The sequence below is a fragment of the Carassius carassius genome, chromosome 2 (genome assembly GCF_963082965.1).
Source record: "Carassius carassius chromosome 2, fCarCar2.1, whole genome shotgun sequence".
Taxonomy (NCBI): domain Eukaryota; kingdom Metazoa; phylum Chordata; class Actinopteri; order Cypriniformes; family Cyprinidae; genus Carassius; species Carassius carassius.
This window is the reverse complement of record NC_081756.1, coordinates 4,271,881-4,287,139: the sequence shown is the minus strand read 5'-3', so window position 1 is coordinate 4,287,139 and position 15,259 is coordinate 4,271,881. Positions and strand designations below refer to the sequence as shown.

General features: G+C 39.9%; 1 protein-coding gene and 1 long non-coding RNA gene across 2 annotated transcripts in view; both read left to right on the top strand.

The window, feature by feature from the left end:
• LOC132095979 (Fc receptor-like protein 5) overlaps nucleotides 1–15,259 on the top strand; it is a 115,387-nt gene that overhangs the window by 67,140 nt on the left and 32,988 nt on the right. The gene's annotated exons all lie outside the window — the stretch shown is intronic.
• Nucleotides 11,368–12,521, top strand: LOC132100742 (uncharacterized). The gene is made up of 3 exons (XR_009423117.1): nucleotides 11,368–11,498; nucleotides 11,942–12,052; nucleotides 12,201–12,521. It is a non-coding gene; the product is annotated as an uncharacterized LOC132100742 (long non-coding RNA).

The following is a 15,259-nucleotide window of genomic DNA, read 5'->3' as shown; positions in this document are numbered from 1 at the left end:
TCTAGCTGTCATCAAAGAAATCAGCAACAGGCCAAATCTCTAATGTCTTTACACAATACTATCGTCTACCAGAACAACCCTAAATTGAAGGTTGTGAAGACAGTTCTTTTCCTTACCATAATGTATTCACTTGAAAATGATTTATTGTCAAATGTGTGTTGAATGTGAACTAACTTTTAAGCGGAGATCTAAGCCAAGAAGTCAATTCTTAGCAGCGTTCTTGAGAGTAAAATTCTCAGAGACTTGATAAATACAGGCCCATATATTTAATTTAGTGCAGTATTTTTCTCAAAAGGATTTTGAGTTCATAACATTGATCATGATACTGTAATGCTGTTTCAATCAATATTTACTCATATGTGTATTAATACAGAGACCAAAACTCGTAGTGAAAGTGAGGCCAGATATACAATATAACTGTCTCTGAATTGTAATGCATTACACTACTTTTGAGTTACTTTCACTACAGTTACTGCTCTTTAACATATACATTTGTTTAGATACCAGTATCTTATGTAGGCCTTAATGTAATGTATATTAGGTTGCTGTTTGTAACACAACAGATGGCATAGGCATGGCCTTATCTATAAAGTATATCAAGGGTTTAAACGCCTCATTTGTTTTCTCTTTATAAAGCTGTTTTAGTTGTCCTCACTCCACAACAAATCCTTTAAATTTGACGGTATTCAGAACAGAATAAGAATTAAAAATATAAGTTGCTTAAAAAAGCCCAAACTAATTTAAAGAGAAATTGACAGCAAACGGTGTTGTTCTTACGCAGCCTACCTCTCTCATTTGCCACAAAAAAATTTGCAATGTATTTTATTAAAATAAGCTTTGTACTTAACTCATTTTCCGCAAAAAAATAAATAAATAAATACATAAAATAAAAATCCTCATCACTTGAGAAAGTTATATACTTGGCCTGAGCTCAGGTTGCACGGCTCGTATTGTACAACGGACTACTGAAATTAAAACAGTGTAGCCACATGTTTGGTTGATTATAGCCTATTTTATTCTGATAATGTACAAGCTGTAATATTTGCAGTGCTGTGTGTGCGTGAGGCGCCGTTGTTCTTATAATATGTGCTACGTGCTCAGATTGTGCTAACTCCCATTAAAAAAGATAGATAGCACAAATCGGTAGTGAAAAATGTTACCTATCAGATTGTGCTACCAGCATCCAGAGGTGGATAGTAACGAGTTACATTTACTTCGTTATTTTTACTTGAGTACATTTTTTTGGGTTACATACTTTTGGAATATATTTAAACATGGGTACTTTTACTCTTACTTAAAGTATATTTTTAGTGAAAAAAACTCTACTTTTACTTCATTACTGTGGACCAGTGAATTGATTCGTGAATCAGTTAGAAAAAAATGTATGTTTATTAATTGAAATACATAATTAAAAATACATTACTTTATAAAATTCAGTAATTAAATCATTTTAAACTAAGCAGAATCCTGAATATTTGTGTTCTGTGTCTCTATTGCTCTCTGTATGAGGATCTTATTCAAGTCCATTCCTGATCTAACTCTACATTCAGATGTTTGTCTGAACGTGTGACTGTTAGATCAGATCTCCATCCAGTCACTTTATCAATCTGTAATGTCAAACATCTTTAATATATGACGTGAAATGGAGACGTTCTCTTTCTCACAGAGGCAAAGATGTTTTTTTGATACTAAGATTATGATCATAAGATTAAACAACAATAGCAAGCATTGCAAAAGCAGGTGAAGTAAACTAATCAAATAAAATTAATAATTTATTAAATTTAATAATTAATGAATTATTATGATTATGCATTCATAAAAAATAAAGAAAATAATAACACAGACGTATAGTTGCTCTCTTGACGCAGTACACAGAGACTGTTATTGAGAATCCTGAGACACTTCATGATGGAGCCACAGCCTCCTCAAATAAACTGAGATCAGAAAACGTATCACTATACACACATAAAACACCAGCATTATGAAATTACATTAATGTATAAACTATATTGTTTTATAACACATTTACAAAGTGATTCTTTCCACTGAAAGGGCTGTGTTTATTTTTGTCTTTCTTCACAGATTTACCCAGATCTACTCTGACTGTGACTCCAGACACTGCTGTATTCACTGGAGAGAGAGTGATTCTGACGTGTGTGATTGAGTCTGATCACAGTGACTGGAGATATGACTGGACACCTGACTGGAGATATGAGTGGTGGAAAGGAAACACATACTACACTTCAATATTTCAGTCATCTGAGCGTCACACTGTAGACAGAAACACTCTCACTATTGAACGATCTGAATCATCTGATGAGGGTCAGTACACGTGTAGAGGACACATAGAAGGAAGATCAGTCTCATCACAATCAAGCTCTGCTGTTTCTCTCTCAGTGACGGGTGAGTTTAATAGCATCGTCCTCATAAGGAAACCTATTTGATGTTATTGAAAGTTATCAAATAGAGCTAAGAATCACTCTTACTCTCCCAGTTATTTAAGACAGCTGGAGAGATGTCTCGAGTGGTTAGGAGTTGCCAGAAGGGCTTGTGATGGTGCTGAGGAGAGAGAGACGTGTGTTAATCTTAGCAGTTAATAAAACAGCTACATTTCCTCAGTAATTCAGAAAACAGAAAACGAGCAAAACATTTACATTACCAATGAACATAGTAACTGACTTCAGTCTAGGTCAAGTAATAAATGCTCTTTAAAATCACTCCCGTTATAATCAGTGAAGCATGAATGAATCTCTTAGCTCTTATTTACACTGCACACGTCTGCGGTGTGTTACGGCTCCGACACACGGCCACCGGAGAAAATCACAGCTACTCACCAGTTTCTGAAGCAGCTCTCTAAAGAAAGGATTTTTGATGGATAAAAATAATAATGTCTAGCTGTCATCAAAGAAATCAGCAACAGGCCAAATCTCTAATGTCTTTACACAATACTATCGTCTACCAGAACAACCCTAAATTGAAGGTTGTGAAGACAGTTCTTTTCCTTACCATAATGTATTCACTTGAAAATGATTTATTGTCAAATGTGTGTTGAATGTGAACTAACTTTTAAGCGGAGATCTAAGCCAAGAAGTCAATTCTTAGCAGCGTTCTTGAGAGTAAAATTCTCAGAGACTTGATAAATACAGGCCCATATATTTAATTTAGTGCAGTATTTTTCTCAAAAGGATTTTGAGTTCATAACATTGATCATGATACTGTAATGCTGTTTCAATCAATATTTACTCATATGTGTATTAATACAGAGACCAAAACTCGTAGTGAAAGTGAGGCCAGATATACAATATAACTGTCTCTGAATTGTAATGCATTACACTACTTTTGAGTTACTTTCACTACAGTTACTGCTCTTTAACATATACATTTGTTTAGATACCAGTATCTTATGTAGGCCTTAATGTAATGTATATTAGGTTGCTGTTTGTAACACAACAGATGGCATAGGCATGGCCTTATCTATAAAGTATATCAAGGGTTTAAACGCCTCATTTGTTTTCTCTTTATAAAGCTGTTTTAGTTGTCCTCACTCCACAACAAATCCTTTAAATTTGACGGTATTCAGAACAGAATAAGAATTAAAAATATAAGTTGCTTAAAAAAGCCCAAACTAATTTAAAGAGAAATTGACAGCAAACGGTGTTGTTCTTACGCAGCCTACCTCTCTCATTTGCCACAAAAAAATTTGCAATGTATTTTATTAAAATAAGCTTTGTACTTAACTCATTTTCCGCAAAAAAATAAATAAATAAATACATAAAATAAAAATCCTCATCACTTGAGAAAGTTATATACTTGGCCTGAGCTCAGGTTGCACGGCTCGTATTGTACAACGGACTACTGAAATTAAAACAGTGTAGCCACATGTTTGGTTGATTATAGCCTATTTTATTCTGATAATGTACAAGCTGTAATATTTGCAGTGCTGTGTGTGCGTGAGGCGCCGTTGTTCTTATAATATGTGCTACGTGCTCAGATTGTGCTAACTCCCATTAAAAAAGATAGATAGCACAAATCGGTAGTGAAAAATGTTACCTATCAGATTGTGCTACCAGCATCCAGAGGTGGATAGTAACGAGTTACATTTACTTCGTTATTTTTACTTGAGTACATTTTTTTGGGTTACATACTTTTGGAATATATTTAAACATGGGTACTTTTACTCTTACTTAAAGTATATTTTTAGTGAAAAAAACTCTACTTTTACTTCATTACTGTGGACCAGTGAATTGATTCGTGAATCAGTTAGAAAAAAATGTATGTTTATTAATTGAAATACATAATTAAAAATACATTACTTTATAAAATTCAGTAATTAAATCATTTTAAACTAAGCAGAATCCTGAATATTTGTGTTCTGTGTCTCTATTGCTCTCTGTATGAGGATCTTATTCAAGTCCATTCCTGATCTAACTCTACATTCAGATGTTTGTCTGAACGTGTGACTGTTAGATCAGATCTCCATCCAGTCACTTTATCAATCTGTAATGTCAAACATCTTTAATATATGACGTGAAATGGAGACGTTCTCTTTCTCACAGAGGCAAAGATGTTTTTTTGATACTAAGATTATGATCATAAGATTAAACAACAATAGCAAGCATTGCAAAAGCAGGTGAAGTAAACTAATCAAATAAAATTAATAATTTATTAAATTTAATAATTAATGAATTATTATGATTATGCATTCATAAAAAATAAAGAAAATAATAACACAGACGTATAGTTGCTCTCTTGACGCAGTACACAGAGACTGTTATTGAGAATCCTGAGACACTTCATGATGGAGCCACAGCCTCCTCAAATAAACTGAGATCAGAAAACGTATCACTATACACACATAAAACACCAGCATTATGAAATTACATTAATGTATAAACTATATTGTTTTATAACACATTTACAAAGTGATTCTTTCCACTGAAAGGGCTGTGTTTATTTTTGTCTTTCTTCACAGATTTACCCAGATCTACTCTGACTGTGACTCCAGACACTGCTGTATTCACTGGAGAGAGAGTGATTCTGACGTGTGTGATTGAGTCTGATCACAGTGACTGGAGATATGACTGGACACCTGACTGGAGATATGAGTGGTGGAAAGGAAACACATACTACACTTCAATATTTCAGTCATCTGAGCGTCACACTGTAGACAGAAACACTCTCACTATTGAACGATCTGAATCATCTGATGAGGGTCAGTACACGTGTAGAGGACACATAGAAGGAAGATCAGTCTCATCACAATCAAGCTCTGCTGTTTCTCTCTCTGTGAAGGGTGAGTTTAATATCATCGTCCTCATAAGGAAACCTATTTGATGTTATTGAAAGTTATCAAATAGAGCTAAGAATCACTCTTACTCTCCCAGTTACACTCCCAAGCTCTGTTTATCTCTCAGTGAAGGGTGAGTTTAATATCATTGTCCTCATGAATAAACCTATTTGACAAATGATACTGAAAGTTGTAAACACATTTATATATATATTTGATTGTTATATTTTTTGATTTAATGATTAGCTTTTCATTAACACAGAAACCCCAGTTTGTCTTTATAAGACAGATACTGTTCAGTTATCAATGATTTTAAAACGTGCGTTTAGAAAGCTGAATACAGTTACATTCATACACAGTTCAGTTATTAATAAGAGTGACAAGTGCATATTATACTGAAGTGAAGATACAAGGACTCACATCCACACTGACCGTGAACCATCATCTACTCATCTTTGTGTTTTCTAAAACTGTATAGCCTTCTGTTCCCGGGTCATAAAAAAGGATTGAGAAAAAAAAGTGAAGAAAACAATGACAGTCGATAGCGCTCAGTTTTTTTTTTTTTTAGATGCAAAAAGTGGGTTATCACACAAATAAAGATTAAATTAAGCAAAGTTTAGAGCTAATCATGATTTGGGGATTATTTTAAATTGAGTTGTGTAGCTGTTACGGTTGCTGGGAGAAAAAGGGACCCAAGAGCAGATTCGCAGTTTGCCTAATTTATTGAACAAAAACAGGCAATAGTCCAAAACAAACGCTGACAATCAGCAACCAGGTAAGGAATCCAAAAATGAAATGTGTACGGGAACTGGGTACACCAAAAAGACAAAAAAACAAGATTAAATAAACAAACAGGGCATGAAAACTAGGCACAACTAGAGCAAGATAGTTTTAAGGGCAGTAGTGAAACGGATGGTAGCCAAGACACACTGACAGAGAAGCACAGAAAGAGAGAAGCATAAGTATAGAAGAAAATCAATGTGAAATTGAGAGACAGGTGTGTGTGAGCTGGAACACTAATTAGGATAAGGTGCAGCTGTGAAGGCAGAGTGAGTGGAATTAACCACTTAAGACATAACACAACAGAAGGCCTGATGATCAAACCAGTGTCCTGACAGGACCCCCCGCCCCAGGAATGCCACCGGGCTTTCCAGGGTGAGGGGCAGATCGATGGTAATCCTCAATAAGAGAGCGGTCCAGAATGTCCCGAGTCGGGACCCAACATCTCTCCTCTGGACCGTACCCCTCCCAATCAACCAGGTACTGGTATCCCCTGCCCCGCCGCCTGGAATCAAGAATCCTCCTAACGGTAAAAGCGGGAGCACCCTCAACCATCAGGGGGGGAGGGGGTAGGGGTTTAGGGGAAGATGATGAAGAGAGAGAGAGAATGAATGAAAGGCTTGACACAAGACACGTGAAACACTGGATGCACTCGACGAAGAGGAGGCGGAAGCCGAAGCCGAACCGCCACCGGACGGAGCACCTTAACAATGGGGTATGGCCCAATGAACCGCGGTGCCAACTTCTTGGAGGACACCTTAACAGGCAGGTTCTTGGTAGAGAGCCATAGCTTTTGCCCACAGATGTATCTGGGTGCCTCAGCCCGACGACGATCCGCCAATCTCTTGGTGCGTTCCCTAGTTCTCAGAAGCGCTTCCCTGGCCCTCCTCCAGGTTCGCCGGCATCGACTGATAAATGCCTGAACTGAGGGAACCGCAGCTTCGGAACTCTGTGAAGGAAACAGAGGGGGTTTATATCCGAGACAGCGAAAGAAAGGAGATAATCCAGTAGACGACACCGGCAATGTATTGTGCGCATACTCAACCCGCGTAAGCTGCTGGCACCAGGATGAGGGATTATGTGAAGCCAGACAACGAAGGGCCCTCCCAAGGTCCTGATTCGCACGCTCGGTCTGGCCATTGGTCTGTGGGTGGAATCCTGATGACAGGCTAGTGGTAGCACCAATCTGTCGACAGAACTCCCTCCAGAAGTGGGAGACGAACTGGGGTCCCCAGTCAGAAACCACGTCCTCCGGAAGACCATGGATCCGAAAGACGTGGTCCACGACCGCCCGAGCAGTCTCCCTGACAGAAGGAAGTTTAGGGAGAGGGATAAAGTGAACCGCCTTAGAAAAGCGGTCCACTACAGTGAGGACAACCGTATTGCCACTGGACTCTGGTAAACCAGACACAAAGTCCAGCGCAATATGAGACCAGGGGCGAGATGGGACAGGAAGAGGTTGGAGCAAACCAACGGGTACAGAACTAGAGGACTTGTTTTGGGCACAGACCGAGCAGGCGACCACAAAATCACGAACCCCCCCCCCCCCCCCCCCCCCCATGCCTGGCCACCAAAAACGCTAACGAATGGCAGCCAACGTTCTCCTCACTCCTGGGTGACAGACCAGTTTGGAGGCGTGACCCCACTCCAGAACCTCTGGCCGAACCAACTCCGGAACAAACAGCTGACCCACCAGGCCCCCCTCCGGCACCCCTGCCTCCAACTGAGCCAGCCTGACACGCTCCTCGATACCCCAGGTGATGGACCCCACCACACAACCAGGTGAAATAATGGTGTCTGGTGGAGTTGCGTCCTCCGGGGCCGTGAATTGACGGGAGCGCGCATCAGGCTTAATGTTTTTGGAGCCTGGTCGGTAAGACAGGGTAAAATTAAAGCGACCAAAGAAGAGTGCCCAGCAAGCCTGCCTGGAATTTACTCCCCCAAAGCCAGCCGTACAGCCAGCAACTCCCGGTTGCCGATGTCGTAGTTCCGTTCTGTGGGGGACAATCGGTGTGAAAAATAAGCGCAAGGATGTATTTTATTGTCAAGAGGGGATCGTTGAGATAAAACCGCTCCAACACCTACCTCTGACGCATCAACCTCCACAATAAACTGCCGGGAAGGGTCCAGAGTTATTAAAATAGGTGCAGATGAAAACCACCTCTTAAGTTCATCAAAGGCTGCCTGAGCAGCTAAGGACCAGCAAAACGGTTTCTTTGTGGAGGTTAATGCTGTCAGAGGAGCCGCCACCTGGCTGAAATTACGGATAAACCGCCAGTAGAAATTAGCAAATCCAATAAAACTTTGCAGAGATTTACGGTTGCCAGGTGTGGGCCAGTCAGAGATGGCCTTTACCTTTGTAGGGTCCATGCAGATCCCCTCCACCGAGATGATGTGGCCCAAGAACGGAACTGACTGGTTGTGGAAGGAACACTTCTCCACCTTAGCAAACAATTGGTTCTCTACCAACCGCTGCAGCACTTGTCTGACGTGCTGAATGTGTACCTGGAGTGAACGAGAAAAAATCAGGATGTCATCCAGATACACAAAGACAAATTTGTTGATCATGTCTCTCAGCACGTCATTGACGAGCGCCTGGAAGACGGCTGGGGCATTAGTCAAACCGAATGGAAGGACCCTGTACTCAAAATGCCCCGTGGGCGTATTAGAAGCCGTCTTCCATTCATCCCCCTCCCTGATCCGAACCAGATGATAGGCATTGCGAAGGTCCAACTTCGTGAAGTACCTTGCCCCCTGCAGGATCTCGAAGGCTGATGACATCAAAGGTAGGGGATACCTATTCTTAATGGTGATGTCATTCAGCCCTCGGTAATCAATGCAAGGACGCAAGGAACCATCCTTCTTCTTCACGAAGAACCCCGCCCCCGCCGGAGAAGAGGAGGGGCGAATAACACCGGCCGCCAGAGACTCAGACAGATACCTTTCCATGGCCGCCCTTTCAGGACCGGACAAGGAGAACAATCGCCCCCTAGGAGGAGAAGTGCCAGGGAGAAGATTGATGGCACAATCATAGAGACGGTGTGGAGGGAGAGATGCGGCCCGGGAATGACTGAAAACCGCCTGCACATCATGGTAGACCTTAGGAACACTGGAGAGATCCATCGGCTCCTCCTGCAACAAAGGAAAAGAAGAGACAGAAGACAAGGCAGACACAAGACAATGGGCATGACAATAGGGACTCCATGATAAGATGGTGCTTTCAGACCAATTAATGTGTGGATTGTGAGTGGTTAACCAGGAATGACCTAAGACCACCGGAGTGAGGGGTGAGCGAGTGACAAAGAATACTATTTCCTCTCTATGATTACCAGACGTGATTAAATTTTAATGGAACTGTGGCCTGAGAAATGGTGGTAAGTTTGCGGCCATCTAAAGCATGAGCAGTAAGGACAGGAGAGAGAGATTAAAAAGAAATGCCCTTCTTCAAAGCCCAAGAAAAATCTATAAAATTCCCCTCAGCTCCTGGATCGATGAGAGCAGAGAGTTGATGAACTGCACCTTCATAAGTGACTGAGACTGGAATCATAGAGCTTGAACCAGTAGACGGGGTGGTGGAAGTAGCGTTCGCCAGTACCCCCTTGCTTACGAGCGAGCGTTGGCTTTTGCCGGTCAGGAAGAAGCAAAATGTCCATGACGGCCGCAGTAGAGACATAATCCTTTTGAAAGACGTTTCGGTTTCTCCTCTGCATATAACCGGTACCTGCCCAACTGCATAGGTTCTGGAGCAGATGAGGGAACGGGAGTATCGGACCCTGAAAAGGCAGACACAGGGTTTACAAAAGGCAAGAATGTAGAAGCCCGAGCTCTCCGACGAAGATCCCGTCGATTATCCAAATGGATAGCCAGGTTAACAAGTTCATCTAGATGTTCAGGAAGATCGTGAGCATACATCTCATCCCTTATCTCATCTTCGAGGCCTTCCGTGAACCTGGCTGCCAGTGCTGCATCATTCCACTTACTAGACGCAGCAAGAGTGCGAAACTCGATAGCGAAGTCCGCCACCGAACGCCTCCCCTGATGAAGTGCTGCCAACAGCCGCGATGCCTCTTTACCGAGTGCTGAGTGGTCGAATATCTTGACAAACTCCGCTTTAAAGCTGGCGAACTCCATACAACATGCTGCCTTAGCAGCCCATACAGCAGTGGCCCATTCCCGAGCCCGACCGGTAAGAAGGGGGATGACAAACGCCACCTTGGCTGAATCTGAGGCATAAGTGAGGGGTTGCAGAGAGAAAATCACCTCACATTGGATAATAAATGATCGACATTCTGTAGGCTCACCGGAGTAATTGGGAGGATTGTTGATGCGTGGTTCAGGGATGACTGAAGAACGTCCAGTTGCTGTTGACAGTAGGTTACGTTCAGTATCCATCCGTCGAACGGTTTCAGTTAGCTCAGAGACTTGACTGGCTAATGTGTCCATGGCATGATGAGCCGCCGCCAGCTTCCCCTGATGCTGTCCGAGCAGCACACCCTGCGCTTCCAAAGCTGAGCGAAACTGCGATTGATCTGCTGGATCCATCCTGGTCAGTGTGTACGGTTACGGTTTCTGGGAGAAAAAGGGACCCAAGAGCAGATTCGCAATTTGCCTAATTTATTGAACAAAAACAGGCAATAGTCCAAAACAAAGGCAATAGTCCAAAACAAACGCTGACAATCAGCAACCAGGTAAGGAATACAAAACTGAACTGTGTACGGGAACTGGGTACACCAAAAAGACAAAAAAACAAGATTAAATAAACAAACAGGGCATGAAAACTAGGCACAACTAGAGCAAGATAGTTTTAAGGGCAGTAGTGAAACGGATGGTAGCCAAGACACACTGACAGAGAAGCACAGAAAGAGAGATGCATAAGTATAGAAGAAAATCAATGTGAAATTGAGAGACAGGTGTGTGTGAGCTGGAACACTAATTAGGATAAGGTGCAGCTGTGAAGGCAGAATTACATCTGATCATTAGATTACATCTGATCAAGCAGTCATAAGATTGTATGGTTTTCATAAGCCTGGAAATATATTTATATGATCAGTTAATGCAGTAATGTGGCAGCATATTATGACAAAACCGAGATAAGAGAAAACATCCGACACGATTGATGGAGTGACTACCTCTGCTTAGAGCCTCCAGAAAACACTGAGATCAGAAAACTAACGACAGCACAGAAGCAAAAAAACAACAAACTTTAAGAAATATGACATAACATTGTATGAACCAAAGCTTTGTAATACAAGAGTTTTTTTTTTTTTTTTGAGTCACTTTGTTTTTTTTCTCTACAGATTTACCCAGATCTACTCTGACTGTGACTCCAGACAGTCCTGTATTCACTGGAGAGAGAGTGAGTCTGACGTGTGTGATTGAGTCTAATCATACTGAGTGGAGATATGAGTGGTATAAAGGAGGAAACAACAGTGTGATGTTACAGTTGTCTGATCGTTACACTGTAAACAGAGACACTCTCACTATCAGAGCAGTAACTACATCTGATGCGGGTCAGTACACGTGTAGAGGACAGAGAGATAAAAGACCAAACTCATCACAGGAGAGTGAACGAATTGATCTCACTGTTAATGGTGAGTAAATACTGTGATAAACACTCACCTGTTGTTCAACATTACCAGACACTACAATATATGAACTGATGCATTTACAATTAACCAATTATCAGTTTTGTTTGTTTATTTGTTTTTAACACGCTTCCTTTTTTAAGTAAACAAGGTTTTTTAGAATGTGCTGGATGCATAAACATAAATACTATCTGATTAAATTAATGTTATAACATGAGTGATTTCGTGTGTTATTGTAATATTATGATACAGTGTGTCACTAATGAACAGATCTGATCATGTTCTCCAGTCTCAGCAGCTTCATCTTCTCTTCTGGTCACTGGTGTGGTTGTGGGATCGAGTGTTTGTCTGTTGTTCTTCCTCTCACTGCTGCTGATGTGGAGATACAAGAAGAACAAAGGTGTGGAGCACTTCAGAACATGATTAATACAACTGAACAGCAGCAATAAAGTTTCTGAGTAAAGAATCATGAGAATATCTAAATATCAGACTAAAGAGTCACTGCAGATCCTCTAGAGTGATCATAATGCTCTTTGTTTCTGTTATAGATCAGCAGCGTAACATTAACCAGACATCAGTCCCAAATCAATCTGCACAATCTCAACTGGAGAATTCTCCTCTACAGTCTGATCAGCCTCAGTAACTAATTATTAAAAGGCATAGTTAACATATAAAACATGAATTAATAACCTAAACCCAAATCTACATCTGTGGAACACACACACACAGAAAATTGTATCAGGTTTTATTTTTTCAATATCAATGGGGTCCAATGTTTTATAAGCAAACTTGTTTAACACAGCTCTAGGTGAAAATGCTGTAAATTTATTGCTACATTATATAATCACTGTGCATCACCAATAGAGTAAAATAGTTATACTGTTTTTTTCTTTTTCTTATAAAATAGTGTCTGTTTTTTGACAATACAGAACATATCTTATATATATTCCATTTGCAGAATTTATTGAGAAGGGTCAGACAGGCAGTAATCAGAGAACAGTGTCAAATATGACAAGGGATATCCAAAATCAAAAACAGTAACAGGCAGAGGTCGGGGCAGGCAGCAGAGAAACACAGGCGATATAAACAATCTAAGATCAGACACGGCAGGAAACAAACACAAGAAAAACACTCAGAGATGTCAGTTGGGGCTAAACAAGACTTCACAATTAAACTTCTTCTTCTTTTTGTTTTATGGCAGATTGCAACCATGACTATAAAGGTGCATACCGCCACCTACTGTATAGGAGTATGTAACATGAGAAGATATTATCATGGCTATATCATCAATCAAAAAAAAAAAAAAAAATACTACCTAAATCCTATTATATATTCCAATGTTTTTCAAATATTGTACAACTGCTTTCTGTGCATCCTTTACCCCATCTCCTGTTGTGCCTAACAAACCTTCAATATTCCACTTTCTTCCTACCCGACTTATCTTTTGATTTAGTCTCATCCTCTCATCCCTATATTTCTTACAATGCAATAATACGTGTTCACCATCTTCCTTGGACCTACATTCTATACATTCATCAGATTGGCTTTTACCCATTAAAACCAATGTTTTATTTAATCCTGTGTGATCAAACCTTAGCCTGGTTAAAACACTCTCCTCTCTTCTGTTACTTCTATTCACCCCCTGTGCATTAATAGATTTTTGCAATCTGTAATATTTCCTTCCACTTTTATCCACATCCCACCTGTCCTGCCATTTTTTCATAATTTCTTTTTTGATTATTGCCTTAGCCTCTCCTTTTCCAAGGGGTATATTTATTTTATCATTTGTCCTGGTTGATTTTTTTTGCGATTTTATCTGCTCCCTCATTCCCTTTTATTCCTATATGAGCAGGTACCCAACATAATCTCACATCTATCTGTAGTCTCTGTAATCTAAATAAACTTTGTTGGATTTCTAGCATTAGATCTTCTCTACTAGATTTCATATTTTGAATACTATATAAAGCTGCTACAGAATCAACACAACACACCACTCTGTCTGGTTTTACTTCCTCAACCCACTGTAGTCCTACAATAATCGCCATCATCTCTGCCGTATACACTGAAGCCTGATCAGGTAATCTTTTTCCAATACTTATGTTCATTGTTGGTATATATATTCCTATTCCTACATTGTCCTTCTCATCCTTAGATCCATCTGTATAAATTTCTAAGTAACTATAATATTTGTTCCTTATATATTGACTTGCCAGGTGTCCTTTCTCACTCTCTTCCCATTCATTTTTTAGTTCCAAAATGTTTAAGTCTATCTCAGTTTTGGTAAATAACCATATAGGTATATTACTAATAGGTATAGGTGAATTGAACCATATATTTTTCACTCTATATTCCTCTGATTTTGTCTTTGTTACCCATCCAAAGCCATTACCTTTAAAAGACCTATACTCCCAACATTCTTGAATAACACTTTTTGCATGATTTTCATGTCCACATCCACTTAAGCGACTCCAATATGTAAGCATGAGCTTATCTCTTCTCAGATCTGACGGCACTTCTCCTAACTCAACCTGTATTGCTTTAATTGGTGTTGATCTCATTACACCTGCACATATCCTCAATGCTTTGTTACTAATTCTATCTAGCTTCAGTAAATGTGTTTTAGCTGCTGCTCCATATACATAACATCCATAATCGATTGTTGACCTCATTAAAGCCCTGTAAATATATATAGGTGATTGTTTATTTGCTCCCCAGTCTTTCCCCACTACTGCTCTCATTAAATTGATGACTTTCTTGCATTTTGATTCCACCTTTTCAATGTGTATTTTCCATGTTCCCTTTTGGTCTAACCACATACCAAGATATTTAAAATGATCTACTGTTTCCATATTATGTCCATATAACTGTAGGTTCTGTTTTTCTATCCCTTTCTTCCTTGTAAATATCATATGGCAAGACTTACTTGGAGAAAGCTTAAAGCCCCAGCTATACGACCATTGTTCTACCTTTCCTATGGCTTCCTTGATTTTATTTCTTACCCTTATAGGATCTCGTCCTCTTGCCCAGATGGCCCCATCATCTGCATACAAAGCTGATCCAATCCTTCTGTCCAGATTCATAAAAATATCATTGATCATAACATTAAATAAAACTGGACTAATAACACTACCTTGTGGAATTCCATTACCAATTTCAAATTCCTCAGAAATTCCTGATCCCACTCTAACTCTAAATCTTCTTTCTGACAGAAAGTCTAAGACCCAATTATAAAACCTACCTCTAATTCCCATTTGGTTCATTTTAATTAACAGCCCTTCCCTCCACATGGAATCATAAGCTTTTTCAATATCAAAGAACACAATACTCATTATTTCTTTCATTTTAAAAGTTTTTTCTATTTCATTGCTTACTTTCACCACCGCATCCATTGTGGAACGCCCTTTCCTGAATCCACTTTGATATGGTGCGAATAATCCTCTATATTCGAGGGTCCAGTTAAGTCTTCTGACTAGTATCTTCTCCATCCACTTGCAGAGATGTGACGTAAGGGCAATAGGTCTATAATTACCAGCATTATTCGGGTCTTTCCCAGGTTTATTAAATGGCAATATTAATGCTCTTTTCCAGCTTTTTGGTATTTTACCGT